Genomic DNA, 14886 nt, shown 5'->3' on the forward strand with positions numbered 1-14886 from the left:
CTCAGGAGGTCACAAGATTATCTGGGGAGTTGTGAGCTGTCAGCCTCCACCCCAAACCCCACTTCACCTCCAGCATTTATAAAGTGTTAAATATAAAAAAAAGTGTTTTTAATTTATAAGGGGCAGGGGGTCACACTTAGAGGCTTGCTGTGTGAAAGGGGTCACCAGTACTGAAGTCTGAGAACCACTGCTCTATCCCTCCCTCAGAGGTGCAAATGCTTGGGGAAGTTGTACATTTTCCCTGTCCTCTTGCTTTTTATGTTTTTAGCTGAAGGATTAATGCATTCTTATACCCAGCATTCTCTCCCCCCCCCCGCCCCCCGCTGCCACCTCAATGTGATTGCACCTCTTAACAAGCACTGCAGTATGTAAGGTTGACTGCATACTTAACAGAGACCATTAGGAGGACCCTCTTGTTAAAACAGTGGCAGCACATTGCTGAAATAATGTGTATGCCTTTGAATCTGAAAGTAGTAATGAACTTGGAGTGTGGCACTACAGTCTTGCATTTACTAAATAATTGAAGTGATTGTCACTAATCTATGGGTTATTTTAAACATTAGAAACCAGAGTAAAGTTAATAACTGAGGCTTCATTAGACATAATGTGATGCATTCTGTGAAGCAGAGCATTGGGCTCATTACAAGTGCTTCATTAATTACAAATGAAATGGGAGGGAATACAAATGTTCCACTGATATCAGATGAGCCTTTCTAATTATTTGGGGCATTCAGTGATTTGAAACCAAATCCTAGATACGTGGGAAATTCTTTAGCTATTAGGATATTTATCTTCAAGGACAGATTCTACTTTTTAGAGAGTAATTTCTTTGGCTTTCATGAAAATGCCACCAGACTTTAGTCCACATGAAACAATAAGGCCCCAATTCAGGAAAACATCCTTATGCAGGAAAGCACTTAAGCTGATGCTTAACTTTAACCATGTGCATGAGTTCCAGTGAAGTCAAGCTTAAAGTTATACTGTGCGTAATCCTACCACCATTGAAGTCAGTGACATTGCTCCTATTGATTTCAGTGGTGCAGGATCAAGCCCCAAGCTGCATTTTCCCCAAAAAGTGTTTTCTCCAGGTTTCTTTTTTCTTAAAAAGGAGTTTGAGCAATTTAAAAGAAATAAATTTCCAATCTTAAAATCAGCCCACAGAAAATGTTTAATGCTAGGCTATAAAACTCTGAAAATAGGGGTCTGATGGAAGCAAGCAATAAAACCAGACAGCACATTAATCAAGATATACTGCTTGTCTATTATATTGAGTGTAAGACCTAGGGCCTGATCCTACAAATATTTCTCATGCTGGAACACAGATGACACGTGCCTGCTGGTAATGGGGGGCAGAGTGAGGGCAGCTGGCTTCAGCAGTGTTACTGAGCATACTCAGTACAAGCGAAGCAGCAAAGGGGAGGTGGGGGCACAAGAGCCCACATGCCACCCCATACTTTGACCCTGTGTTAGAATATACCATATAACTTCATGCTCCATTTCACACACACCCCCAAACAAAACCCCAAAATCAAAATAAACTCAAACTTCTGGTTGTTAATCACTTGAAGCACTTCTAAACTCAGCCAGCTGAGAGGAGAGAGGACATACTGCCTTCCCCCCAGGATAGCATCCTTTGTACCAGCTTCTTCTTTCCTTTTATAACTCTGCCCAGATCAGCCACACAATAGGAATCAGGTAACTCCTTATACACTGGAGCACTTTTATACCTTGTCAAAATCATGCTTACATGTTAGCAGGATCAGTGCCTGTGTTAGCCATGGATGCTGAAAACAAAAAACCTAGAGAGTTTTTTCATAAAATGACCTGCTGTTGTTTCACTCCAACCCACCCAATACTGAGTGAGACCCTTCAGGGAATTCTTATGCATTTGGCTCTGTTTTTTTTTGTGCTATCATTTTTTTCTTTAAAATTATTAATTGCAGCTATTAAAGGGCTATGTACAGAGTCATGACCTCCTATGTTGTAAAGTTATTACTTTAGCATCTTTTTGTTGAAAAAGGCACTTTAGCCCTAACGGATCAACTGGAATGATGCAAAATATTGGTGTTAAATATATATACACATTTATCATAGGTTGCCAACTTTCTAATTGCACAAAACTGAACACCCCTGCTCTGAGGCCCTGCCCCTCTTCCGAGGCCCTGCCCCCTCCCTCTGTCGCTCACTCTCCCCCACCATCACTCACTTTCACTAGGCTGGGGATGGGGTCAGGGTGTGGCGGGAGTGAGGGCTCCAGCTGAAGGTGTGGTGTCAGAAATGAGGGATACAGGAAGAGGCTCTGGGCTGGGGCAGGGAGTTGGAGTGCAGACTCCAGCTAGAAGTGCAGGCTCTGGGGTGGGGCTGGAGATGAGGGATTTGGGGTGCAGGAGGAGGCTCCTGGCTGGGGTGTGGGCTCTTGGAGGGGGCTCAGGACTGGGTTAGGGGTGCAGGAGAGGGTTCTGACCTGGGGCAGGGAGTTCAGGGTCTGTGAGAGACTTAGGGTGCAGGAGGGGGTTCTGACCTGGGGCAGGGGTTGGGGTGCAGGTTCTGTCCAGATGGTGCTTACCTCAGGCAGGTCCTAGTCGGCAGCACAGTGGGGCTAAAGCAAGTTCTCTGCCTGCCCTGGCTTCTCACTGCTCCTGGAAGCAGCCACGATGTCTGGTCTCTAGGTGGAGGTACGGACAGGGACCTCAGCATGGTGCATGTTGCCCACAGGCACCACTCCCACAGCTCCTATAGGCCATGGTTCTTAGCCAATCAGAGCTGTGGAGCTGGTGGGTAGCACATGGAGCTTCTCTGATTGCCCCTATGCCTAGGGGCTCCAGGGATATGCCAGCTACTTTCAGGAGCTGTATAGAGCCAGGGTAGGCAGGGAATTTGCTATAGCCCTGCTGCACCACCAACTGAACCTTTAACAGCCTGGTCAGCGGTGCTAACTGGAGTCACCAGGATCACTTTTCAACCGGGTATTCCAGTCCAAAACCAGACACATGGCAATCCTATCTTGTCAAGTGATAATTTTATAGCCAGTATCTTGTCCAACACCAGAGATTGAATAGTGGGGGGGTCACTTAAATAAGTAAGGCTCTGCAGTTTGCACTCAAGAGCCAGATTCTGTAGCAATAGGCTTATGATGGGCTGGATTGCCCACATTAGCCATGCAAGAGCTGAATTAGGCCAGGTGGGCCTAATCAACTCATTAGGCTGCAAGCAAGGGAGCCTTAGGCTAGGTGGAGGCCACTGATTGGGAATAGGCTCATCGGTACAGGAATAAGCAGGGCTTGTATAAAGCCAGGGAGTTGGCTACAGAAAGGAGGCTACTATTATGAAAGGCTGTAGTGATGTAGTCATTTCTTGCATGGAGGAAGTTGGTAGCTGCTAAACCCAGAGGGAGGGGGAATGAGGTATGCAGGAAGAAGCCCAGGAAAATAGCAAGCAGTAGGAGTGTACAAGGACTGTGGTTCCTTATTATGGAGTCCCTGGGCTGGAATCCAGTGTAGAGGGTAGCTCTAGGTTCCCTTAGCGGCCACTGGGGAATAGCAAGGGCAGTGGGGTTGCCAGCCAGCTAATATTTCTAGGAAGACTCTGAATTCCCTGGAAGGAGAGGACTTTAATAACAGAGCCAGAGGGCTAAGCCAAAAAGAAGCTGTTGCAGACCTGGAAGTGAGTGGGGCTGCAGAGTGAGACAAAATGAGAAGACAATACCACAGAGCGAGTGCAGGCTGGCAGGGCTAATCTCCAGGGTGGCCAGAAGGAGGTGCTGCTCGTGATGAGTAGACCTCATAATATGTGGTGGAGAATGTGGACAAATGGTTACCCCTGACATGCAGGGAGGTCACGAGACTCTGGAAACACTGTATAAGGCAGTGATCCTGACACAAGGGGAGTAAGAAAGACTACAGGAGTGTTACACCTGTGGGGAATGAAGATACCTGAAAAGAGAGTGCCCCTACTGGGATTGGGGAGAGAAGCTTTACTTAGACAGCTGAAAATAAAGCAAGCCCCAAAGAATCTGTCCTGTGGGGAGAACAGGAAAAGGAGGGGTGTGTTTTTGTGGTCAGCAGGGGCACCTATGGAAGGGATGCCTGTATATGAGCTGTGAGGGGAAGACTAGCCCCGGGGAAGGGGCTAGACAGGGGAAGGCCAAAAGGAAGCCTACTGCCACAGCAAAGGAGAGTGATTTAGGTGCTTGGAGGCTGGCTTTATAAAAAGGCATTACCCTCTTAAGAGAGGGTGTAGTTGCAAAGGGGAAGGCAAGGATCCCAATGAGACAGAAAAAAGGGCTCCAAGATAAATTGATTAGGATAGAGAGGGCTGAGCTGGAAATAGGCATAACCACAGAGCTGAAGAAGGCTACTGTGGGGACCCAGATACTGGCAGAAAAGTATAGAGCTGCAATGGTGGAACAGGACGGGCTGTGGCTCATGGTCAGGGACTTAAGACAAGAAAGGGATGACCTGAAAGTCCAGGTGTGGGGTAGGTGAATTAGAGAATACCTGCTCACCCCTGGGCTGCAGTCTTGAGGGGGTGTGATGGGATGCACTCAGCATACAGCTCCCTGCAAGAGCTGAATTGGGCCAGGTGGGCCCAATCATCTAACTAGACTGCAAACAGGGGAAACTTAGGCTATGAGGAGGCCACTGATTGGGAACAGAGTCACCTGTGCAGGAACAAGCAGAGCCTGTATAAAGCTAGGCAGCTAGCTACAGAAAGAGGGATTGTGTTGCTGGGAAAGGCCATAGGGAAGGAGGCTGCAGCTATTCATTGAGTGGGGGGAGTTGGAGGCTGTTAAACCAGGGGGAAGCCTGATGTGTAGGAAGAAGCCCAGGGAAACAGTAGCAAGAGGTGGGACTGTGGCTGCTAGTTATAGGGTCCCTGGGCTGGAACCAGTGTAGTGGGCATGCCTGGGTTCCCCTACCAGCCACTGGGAAGTGACAAGGGCATTGGAGGTGCTAGCCAGCAGGCCTGGAAAGACTACATTCCCTGCAAGGAGAGGACTTTGGTCCAGAGGACCAAGCCCCAGAGAGGAAGCCACAAACCTGGAAGTGAGTGTGGCAGCAGAGCAAGACAACACTGGAGGGAGAGTGTAAGGAGGCAAAGCTAATCCTTGGGATGGCCAGTAGGAGGCACCACTCCCTGTGAGTGGGCCCTGTGATAGGGGTTGAACACACCTGGCCCATCTGCAGAGTTGGCAATTGGGGGGGCGGGGGAGGGCAGCACATGAGTAGGGCCCTACCAAATTTACAGCCAATTCTGGTCAATTTCATGGTCATAGGATTTTTAAAATGAGAAATTTCATTATTTCAGCTATTTAAATCTGAAATTTCATGCTGCTGTAACTGAAGGGGTCCTGACTTAAGAGTGGTGTGTTCTTTTGGGGGGGGGTGTCTCGGTTACTGTGGGGGGGGTGCAGTATTGCTACCCTTGCTTCTGCACTGCTGGTGCTGCTATCAGAGATGGGTGACTGGAGAGCAGCAGCTGCTGTCCAGGAACCCAGTTCTGAAGACAACTGCTGCCAGCAGCAGTGCAGAGGTAAGGATGGCATGGTATGGTATTGTCACCCTTAATTCTGTGCTGCTTCTGGCGGGGCACTGCCTTCAGAGCAGGGCACCTGGCCAACAGCAATTGCTCTCTGGCTGACCAGCTCTGAAGGAAGGGCAGAAGTAGGGGTAAATTCTGCAAAATCAGCAGTGTCTGATCAAGGAGTTAAATAAAAACAACTCATTGAGAATAAAAACAGTAAAGGCCTATGTACAAATGCTGTTATGTTCACAGCCTACAAACAAAAGTTAGATTAAAAACAAAATACTCTTGCTGGCAGGGTGAAATGTAGCACGACTTTATTTTCATTCAGAATGAAAACAAAAAGACCAAAACCAGAGAGACACAGTCAGGTGCTTTCGAAAACAGTCACTACTCAACCTGCCTTGCTCTAGGATGGCTGCCAACTGACTTCTGCTAGACCTGAATAATACACTTCCTATAGAGCCCCCTATCTGGGAGCAGAACCAGGACATCCCTCTCCCCTTCAGAAAATTGAAAGTAGACCATAATTTCAACACAGTTGTCAATGTACCACTAATGGAAGTAGTTTAAAAGCAAAAACACATGAGCTAGAGTGCCTGGCAATGGAAGAAGAACCTTGATATAACAGGCATTACAGAAATGTGGTGGAATGATAAAAACCAATAGGATATGGCAGTGGTTTCCAACATGCGACCCAGTCAGCACACAGTTGTGGCCCATGTGATGTTCTTAGGGTCATACACTTAAGGTGACCAGACAGCAAATGTGAAAAATTGGGCTGGGGGTGGAGGATAATAACCTATAAAAGAAAAAGACTCCAAAATTGGGACTGTCCCTATAAAATTGGAACATCTGGTCACCCTACATACACTTAGTGTGTATATATATATATATATATATATATATATATATATATATATATTGTGTGGCTATAACCCACAACACAGAGCTGCGTATGAGGCCCACAATGGTAAGTAGGTTGAGAACCATTGAGATCTGATAATACCTGTTAGACTGTACAGGAAAGACAGACTAGGCTGAAAGAATGGGGGAGCAGTGCTAGATTCTATGGAATTCTCTAGATACAAGATAAAATTGAGTGGAGAGGACCCATATGGTGGAATTTAGATTGAGACAGATTTTAAACTGTAAGAACACAAATGTGTTAGGGTTAGGCTACCAGCCTCAAGACCAAGAAAAGAAAATTGAGCACACAATCAGAGACATCAGAGGCTGCAAAATCTAACACATGATGATACTGGGAGACTTCAGCTATCCATATATGAACTGGCCTAACCTCACAATGGGACAAAGTTTAGAGAACCAATTTCTTGACACTTTAGAACTAGTTGTTCCAAGAAGCAATCATTTAAAGCATATAGGTAGGGCCCTAACAAATTCATGGCCATGAAAAACATGTTACAGACCATGAAATCTGGTCTCCCCTGTAAAATCTAGTCTTGTGTGCTTTAACCCTATACAACGCAGATTTAACAGGAGGGACTAGTGTTTCTCTCAAATTGGGGGTCCTGACACAAAAGGAGGTTATAGGGTCATTGAGGGAGGGGGTGGTATTGCCACCCTTACTTTTCCACTGCCTTCAGAGCTGGGTGGCTGTAGAGTGGTGGCTATTGGCAAGGCACCCAGCTTTGAAGGCAGAGCTCTGCCAGCAGAAGTAGGAGTGGCAATACCATACCAGGCCAACCTTATTTCTGTGCTGCTGCCTTCGGAGCTGGGCGGCTGGATGGTGGTGGCTGCTGACTGAGGGCTGAGCTCTGAAGGCAGCAGTACAAAAGTAAGGGTGGCAATACCATACCATGCCATTCTTACTTCTGTGTTGGTGGTGGTTCTGCCTTCACAGGGAGACCCCAGCCAGCTGCTGCATCTCTCCAGCTGCCCAGCTCTAAAGGCAGCACCGCTGCCCGCAGAAGTAAGGGGAGCAGTACCACAACCCCCTCTACAATAACCTTGTGACTCCCCCACAACTCCTTGTTTGGTCAGGACCCCTACAATTACCACACCATGAAATTTCAGATTTAAATAGCTGAAATCATGAAATTTATGCTTTAAAAAATCATATGACCATGAAATTGATCAGAATGGACTCTGAATTTGGTAGGGCCCTACACCTAGGAGAAAAGGCTATTCTCAGGTTAGTCTGAACACACATGAGCTAACTTAAGAGGTGACAGTAGCCGAGCCACTAAGCAATGGTTCTTGTTGTATTCTCATACTGCTTCCTGCCACATCAGTGTGCATGCAGTTGCCTGATCATTGCAGTCTGCCAGGTTGCTGGAAAAGCATTTGCACTCAAGCAGCTGACCTCACAGGAAATACTTCATTTTTTGAGGCTCTCTGGCTCAGTCACAGCTACTGAGGCCAGTGATGTAGCCCCACTTGATCATTTTATCTCTAGACTGGCCATCTCCAGTGCAGAGTTGATTTAGGCAATGCCATATAGTCCAGGGCTGATCCGCACTTGAAGGTAAGTGCTCGCTGGTAGGAGCTAGAGTGCACAGGCTACAGGGTTGTTCTGTACTCTTGTTTGCCATAACTGTCACCCATACGGACAAGGGTTCAATGTTAGGAGTTTAATGGTGTCCAGAAAACTTTATCATGACTTCAGTTGACTCAGCATCAAACTTATAGTGGATGTCTTGGATCAGTGCACTGCCTTGTGAGTTTGAATCTATGAGCAATTTCCAGACCTGTCAGGAGGAGTAAAACCTGCAAGGATATAGAGGCAGTTGATGTGGGTAGGCTTAAGGCAAACTGTAGTATAGTGGTAGGCAGTGTTAAGTACAGGGTCTAGCTTCCTTGTGTGAAGGGATCATGCTCATACTGCACAGGCATATTCTGCAGAGGAGTAGCAAAATGCTAGTGCTGTTGATCAGAGTGGATGGGTCTGCACCCCTCTTTGATGTAACCAGCTTGCTGAGAATGTTTGATAAAACTAAAGCCAAGATTAGCACACAATGTAGGCTCTAAAGGACAAGGTGTTTGAGATTAACACTGGGGTATACAGGATTTAAGATCACATTTGGCCTTTCTGTTTTTGAGATGGAATGCACTGACTTGTCTTTGGATTTGCATGTACTTGGTTGGCTGCATAGTACTTGTCTCGGGTATTAAGTGCATTCATCGGGGTATTCTCTAATATGCCAAACTTCTTGTGCTGTATGGTGATGCACAGATTATCTGTGTAGGTAAAGCATCTTGTGGTGAGGGCAGCTTGGCTGATCCTTTGTGTAGCAGTTGAGTAATGTAGGTGCTAAGGTGTACCTGGTGAGAGGCCATTCTTCTATTGTCTCCATCTGCTTCATTTGCCACAAAAGTTAATGAAGGGTCTCTTCCTCCTCTCCATTATGGTACTATTAGCTATGATGGTTTTTCATTATCATTAGTACCTTGGCAGAGAGCCCACAATAATTATTGTTCTCTCAGCCACCTATGATACAGCCAAACGCAGCTCCCATAATCAATCCCTTTTTGTATTCATCTTTGTGTCAAATTCAGAAGCTGCTCAGTGCATGACTGAACCAAGTGAAACCCAGCCTGTTCGTTGATAAGAAGTGGTTCAATAACTAATGTCAAGTGATATAACAGTAGCTGCTCAAACAATTTTAAAATATCGTAAAGGAATGAGAGGTTGGTAATGTTTTGGGTCAGATGGTTCCTTACCAGGCTTCAAAAAGGCCTTACCTCAGCTTGTTGCCAGATTTTTGGTACCTTGAACTGGATGAGACAGGTATTTGACATACTTAGGAGCCACTTACATTTGTGGGCTGAAATTTTTGATATCCATTCTGATGTCCTCTATGCCCGCTGCTTTCCCTGTTTTCAAGGCATTGATACTGGTGTCTCCCTTCTCCATGGAAGAGTTGGTTGCAAAATCTAGATTACTGGATGTATCCAGGGGGTATTTGCTGAAGTGACTAGTTGGTAGTGGTCTGCTTAACCTTCCCATTGAACAGCATTTGATGGGCAATCTGGTCAGCAAAGATATTGAAATGATTGCTCATCTTGGCATTGTCAGAGTCTACCTAGATTTTGCTGTCATGGGTCATATCCATGGATTCTGTCAAGCTCTGCTAGATGTTGACCTCTTTCAAGATGACAGCAGTTGCTGGTGATCTTGGAATCTTTGCTTGCATGCCTCATACAGTATGGCTGACTGGAGTGTTAGCCCAGGGGTATATCATTTTTGACATCCAGGAGGCATTTCTCCAAGCAGATATACTTAGTGTTGACAATGTGGCTGTAGTTCTCGGGTATCAGTCCTATTGAACTGACAGCTAGGTCAAGATCTTTGGAGAATGCTGATCAATTTGTTCTCTTGAAGTTGAAGCAACATCAGAATGACACACTGACAGCAGAATTTCCCTCCATTCTAAAAGGGTGGCATTGCAATCTTGGAACTGGGTCTAGCACAAATGTTCTACAGCTGTGATCTAGCCTAGTGCTAACAAAGGCTAGGTCAGTGTTGTACCCATTCTTCCACCAGCCACAGTTAAAAGAACTAGGTAGCTTTGAGTCATGAATCAGGCTCAGCTGCCCACATCTCAGCCAAGTTTCCATTGTCCTTGTTCTCTGTTGAAATTGCCGAACATGATGCATGGCACATCTTGTTGTACGGGCAGGTCGGTCAAATTAAAATATCTTTAGTAGCTTGCAGATGTTTAGGAGATCTTGTACAGGAACTCCTCACTCAGCCGTCCTGATTAACTCTGTTTTGATGGTAAGTTGCTGATCAATTAGGGACCATGCTCGTTTAAAGTTGTGAAATGCTCCCTTCTAACATCGTTGGGCAGCTGCCTGTTTTGTCCACTGCTTGCAGGAAGAGCAGCCTACTGCAGCTAGCTGGTGGGGGCTTGGAATCAGGGTGGACCAGCAGCCCCCCTATCAGCTCCCCACCCCAAGTTCCCTGTGCAGCAGCTGTCCCTCCTCCCACTGCCATGTGCTGCTCCTGCCCTCTGCCTTGGAGCTGCTTCCCGAGACTCCTGCTTGCTGTGCGGGGGTAGGAGGGGAAAAGGGAGGCTAATGTCAGGGTGTCTCCCCCCACCTCCCTGCTCCTGGACCCTGCTTACCCCACCGTCCATAGAGCAGGGGGGATACAGTGGAGGGAGGGAGCTCCTAGCAGTAGCTGCGGGTCTCAAGTACACTGCCTTGTTAACTAAATCAGCTTGCTGAGACTTAAGCCTGGGGTCAGCTACTTAAAGGGGAGATGAGCATTTTTTTCTCTCACACACAGGGTGTCTGTCTGCCCTCTCTCCTTTTCTGCTGCCTTGTAGAGTGTTGAGAGTTAGCCCTTGAGGGCTCAGTCAATTGCTAGTTCATCTTTTAGCAGTAAGGCATTCCCTGGGAAATATCCCACCCTCTGACTCCTCCACCTCAACCAAGCTTCACAATCATCATCACTGTGTAACACTATTAAATTGTTTAAAACTTAGACTATGTCTATTAGTCTTTTGTCTGGTGAGAGAAGTTTCCCTGGACCCTATCCCCCTGATTTACATTATTTCTTATGGGGAAATTGGAGTCGCTTAAAGTCATTCGCTTAAAGTCGCATTTTTCAGGAACAGAACTACAAGGTTAAGTGAGGAGTTCCTGTAGAGCTCTAAAAATTTTCTTCCATTTTATAGGTGGATGCAATCCTGATGCCTGGCTTAACAGGAACCTTCATGTGGCAGCCCTCTGTCAGCCTTAAAGGTTGTGAAATCTGCTAAATAATCTTGAACTACCACCAAGTAATAGTGACTACAGGATAACTGGGTTTAATATCCAAGGAGCAGGTGGGGGGACCAAAAAGTGACTCAGTGACACTCAACTTTAGAAGGGGAGATTTCAGTAAAATGAGAAGATAGGGCTTCCTTTTACTTTACTTACTTTTTGACCAAAGTAACAACAGTAAAATTCTTAAAGGTAGCATGTCTGACTTAAAGAACCCAAACTATAATAGCCTTGCTGAACATAAAGGTAAGTAGGAACAATGTGTAACCAATATGGCTAAACGGCAAGGCTCCAGAGGCTATTCAAGCCAAACAAATACTTCATTTTTTTTTTAAACTGATCCTAGTGAAGCCAATAAACAGGAGTATAAATTTTACAGCAGACAGAATGTAAGAAGGAAACTAGAAGGGCCAAAATGGAGTGAATAGCTAAGAGTTTAAAAAAAAAAGTGATTCTTTACAGCAGAATCAGGGAGCCTGCAAAGTAATGGTGACATTAATGAAACTGAGAAGCAGGAAATTAAAACAGCTAAAAGGAAATACACATTGTGTGAAAAAGTAACTAAACTGTGGAACTCATTGAGACCAAGAATTTAACACAATTAAAAAGGGACTGGACATTTTATGAGTATCAAGAGCATCATTAATTATGCTAACTCTAGATGACAATGTTGAAGGGATATGAAATGTCACACTTCAGGGTTTAAACCTCTAACTATTAGATCAGGATGAGCTCTAATGTGAGGAGGGGCACATTCTTCTCACCCTCATCTGCCTACTCCTGGGTTCTTACAGCTCTGTGTAAATCCTCTGGTAAAGGACACCGTCAGATTCTGGACTAGAGGGGCCTCAGGTCTGAGCCAATATGGCAATGCCTGTCTTTCTATTTTAGGAAGGAAAATCTACTAATCTGAAATTTATAGCTAAATTAGTGTTTCACCATTACCCTGCACCTTGAAGTCCCTTGAAGTCCAGGGAACACCTTGTGCTTAAGTGGTAGCATTTTACACTATTGTAAATGACTTCACAAGATGCAGGGCAAAAGTGAAATGGGCATTTAGTATCTAAGAGTCTTACAATGATTAAAAGGCATGGATTGTATCCACAAAGGCCTTTATCTCATCTCCCTGCTTTTCCCCCCAGTTATGGATGACCTGGCACTATGCACAGGCCTGGCTGGTTTGAGGAGAACTAGTGAGATTAATTCTTAGGATAGACCCAAAGATAACTAATTTTATGGATAAGGGAAGAGTATTTTGGAGGGGCCCACTATCTTATTCTCCTGTTGCAGGTACAAAGAGTGCACCTGTGTTTCTTGGGGGCCTGGGCATAGTTACTAGCATTTTAGAAAGTTTGGCAAAGGACAATTAGCCAAATAAACTGGGAGAGTCCTGCATTCTTTTAGAACTATGGCAGTATGGTTAATGGCTAGTGCACTGAGCTCTAGGGACCTGGCCTCTATTCCTGTCTCTGCCACTAAGATGAAGTGACCTTGGGTAAATCACTTCACTTCTGTTTCTCCCCCCACCCTATGATTTAGATGGTAGGTTCTTCAGGGCAGGGATTGTCTCTTACTACCTGTTTGTACAAGGTTTCACAATAGGCCTGTGATCCTAGCTGTGGTGTCAATGGCAGTAGTGGCATAAGTGTGAATTGTAGCACTCATGTAAATTGATTCATATTTGTAAAGTGTATACATCACCTCTATATGGTGGGTAAGTAGCACTAACCCAGTTTTACAATCGGGGAAACTAAGACAGACGGATTAAGTAATTTGTCTAAAACAACCAGAGGGTGTTACTATGTGAGCATTAGAGTGCAGAAGTCCATTGTTATAGCCCCAAATTTAGTTATCCAGATCATCCTGCCTCTCATGCTATTTGAGAAGCCCTCAAAGTCCCTGTTTCTCCTTTACTCTTTTCCCCTCTTCCTTTTCCTCTCCCTCCCTCCCCTGCCTTCTATGATAAAAGTGATGGGGAGAGGAAAAGGGGGACAGATAGTGAAGCAAATACAATGAAAGCAGTGAGAGAGAGCAGACCATAATTAATGTAAATAGTGAAGTATGAGACATGAGGGAAGAAATGAAAAAGGAAGTGCTGAAAGGAGAGAGTGGAGTGGGGGGGAAAAGACTATTCATGGGTTCTAAACTTGAGCTCATTCCATAAACAAGAAAAAGATAGAGAACTTTGATCCTACTTGGTTTGGCGAATGAGAGGCTGTGCGTCATGGTATAATTCCCTACTCTGAACCTTAGCGTCCAAAAGATGGGGTACCAGCATGAATTCCTCTAAGCTCAATTACCAGCTTAGTACTTGTAGCGCTGCCACCAACCAGGAATTCCAGTGCCTGGTACACTCTGGTCCTCCCAAAACCTTGCCTGGGGACCCCCAAGACCCAGTCCCTCTGGATCTTAACACAAGGAAAGTAAACCCTTTCCCTCACCATTGCCTCTCCCAGGCTTCCCCTCCCTGGGTTACCCTGGAAGATCACTGTGATTCAAACTCCTTGAATCTTAAAACAGAGAGGAAAATGCACCTTCCCCCTCCTTCTCTTTCCCCCTCCCAGACTTTCCCTGAGAGAGAAAGTAATCCTAACACAGAGAGAAATTACCTTTCTCTCCCCACCAATTCCCTGGTGAATCCAGACCCCATCCCCTGGGATCTCACACCAGAATAAAAAAAAACAATCAGGTTCTTAAACAAGAAAAGCTTTTAATTAAAGAAAGAAAAAAACAGTAAAAATTATCTTTGTAAATTTAAGATGGAATATGTTACAGGGTCTTTCAGCTATAGACACTGGGAATACCCTCCTAGCCTAAGTATACAAGTACAAATTAAATCCTTCCAGCCAAATACACATTTGCAAATAAAGAAAACAAACATAAGCCTAACTCGCTTTATCACCTAGTACTTACTATTTTGAATCTATAAGAACCTGTATCAGGGAGATTGGAGAGAAACCTGGTTGCACGTCTGGTCACTCTCAGAACCCAGATAGAACAACCACCAAACACTAACAGCACACACAAAAACTTCCCTCCCTCAAGATTTGAAAGTATCCTGTCCCCTGATTGGTCCTCTGGTCAGGTGACAGCCAGGCTCACTGATCTTGTTAACCCTTTCCAGGCAAAAGAGATAGGAAGTACTTCTGTTCTATTAACTCTTACTTATCTGTTTATGACACTGTGATTTGCAACCTGGCTTTTCTCAGAATAATCGGACCAGGGCTGGACAATTCAGCCAACCAAACGTACTGCCTTCCCATTCCTTGCTAGAACGACAGTGTGTATCCTGCTCTGCATGTCTCCTAGAATGATCTAGGCCACTGAAGACCTTTTTAAGCAAGCTCTCAGGTCAGACATGGGCTACTGAAACTGTTCATACCAGGAGTCCTATTACCCGATGCCCCACCTCAGTGGAAGGAGGAGTATCAAGTTTATAACTCATTGTCACCTTCTGATGTCACCTGCTGTGACTAGGGTCCTGGAGGGAGTGGGGCATGCTGAGATTGCTCAGTTAAGGCAAGCCACAAAGAATTGGGCAGACAATCACCAAAACAGGTGGTTATTCTAATATTTAGATGTGCCAAGTCAACAAAACTGCTTCTACAATAACTTCTTACTAGTTACCCA

At 45.3% G+C, this 14886-nt stretch overlaps 1 long non-coding RNA gene across 1 annotated transcript in view; it reads right to left on the minus strand.

Moving 5' to 3' along the window:
• Window positions 1-14431, minus strand: part of LOC127055746 (uncharacterized) — a 93124-nt gene extending 78693 nt beyond the window's left edge. Inside the window, exon 1 of the long non-coding RNA XR_007775603.1 lies at window positions 14288-14431. This is a non-coding gene — a long non-coding RNA (uncharacterized LOC127055746). The remainder of the gene's footprint in view (window positions 1-14287) is intronic.
• Between the last annotated feature and the right edge of the window lie 455 nt (window positions 14432-14886).

This window comes from Gopherus flavomarginatus, chromosome 1 (assembly GCF_025201925.1).
Source record: "Gopherus flavomarginatus isolate rGopFla2 chromosome 1, rGopFla2.mat.asm, whole genome shotgun sequence".
Lineage (NCBI taxonomy): Eukaryota > Metazoa > Chordata > Testudines > Testudinidae > Gopherus > Gopherus flavomarginatus.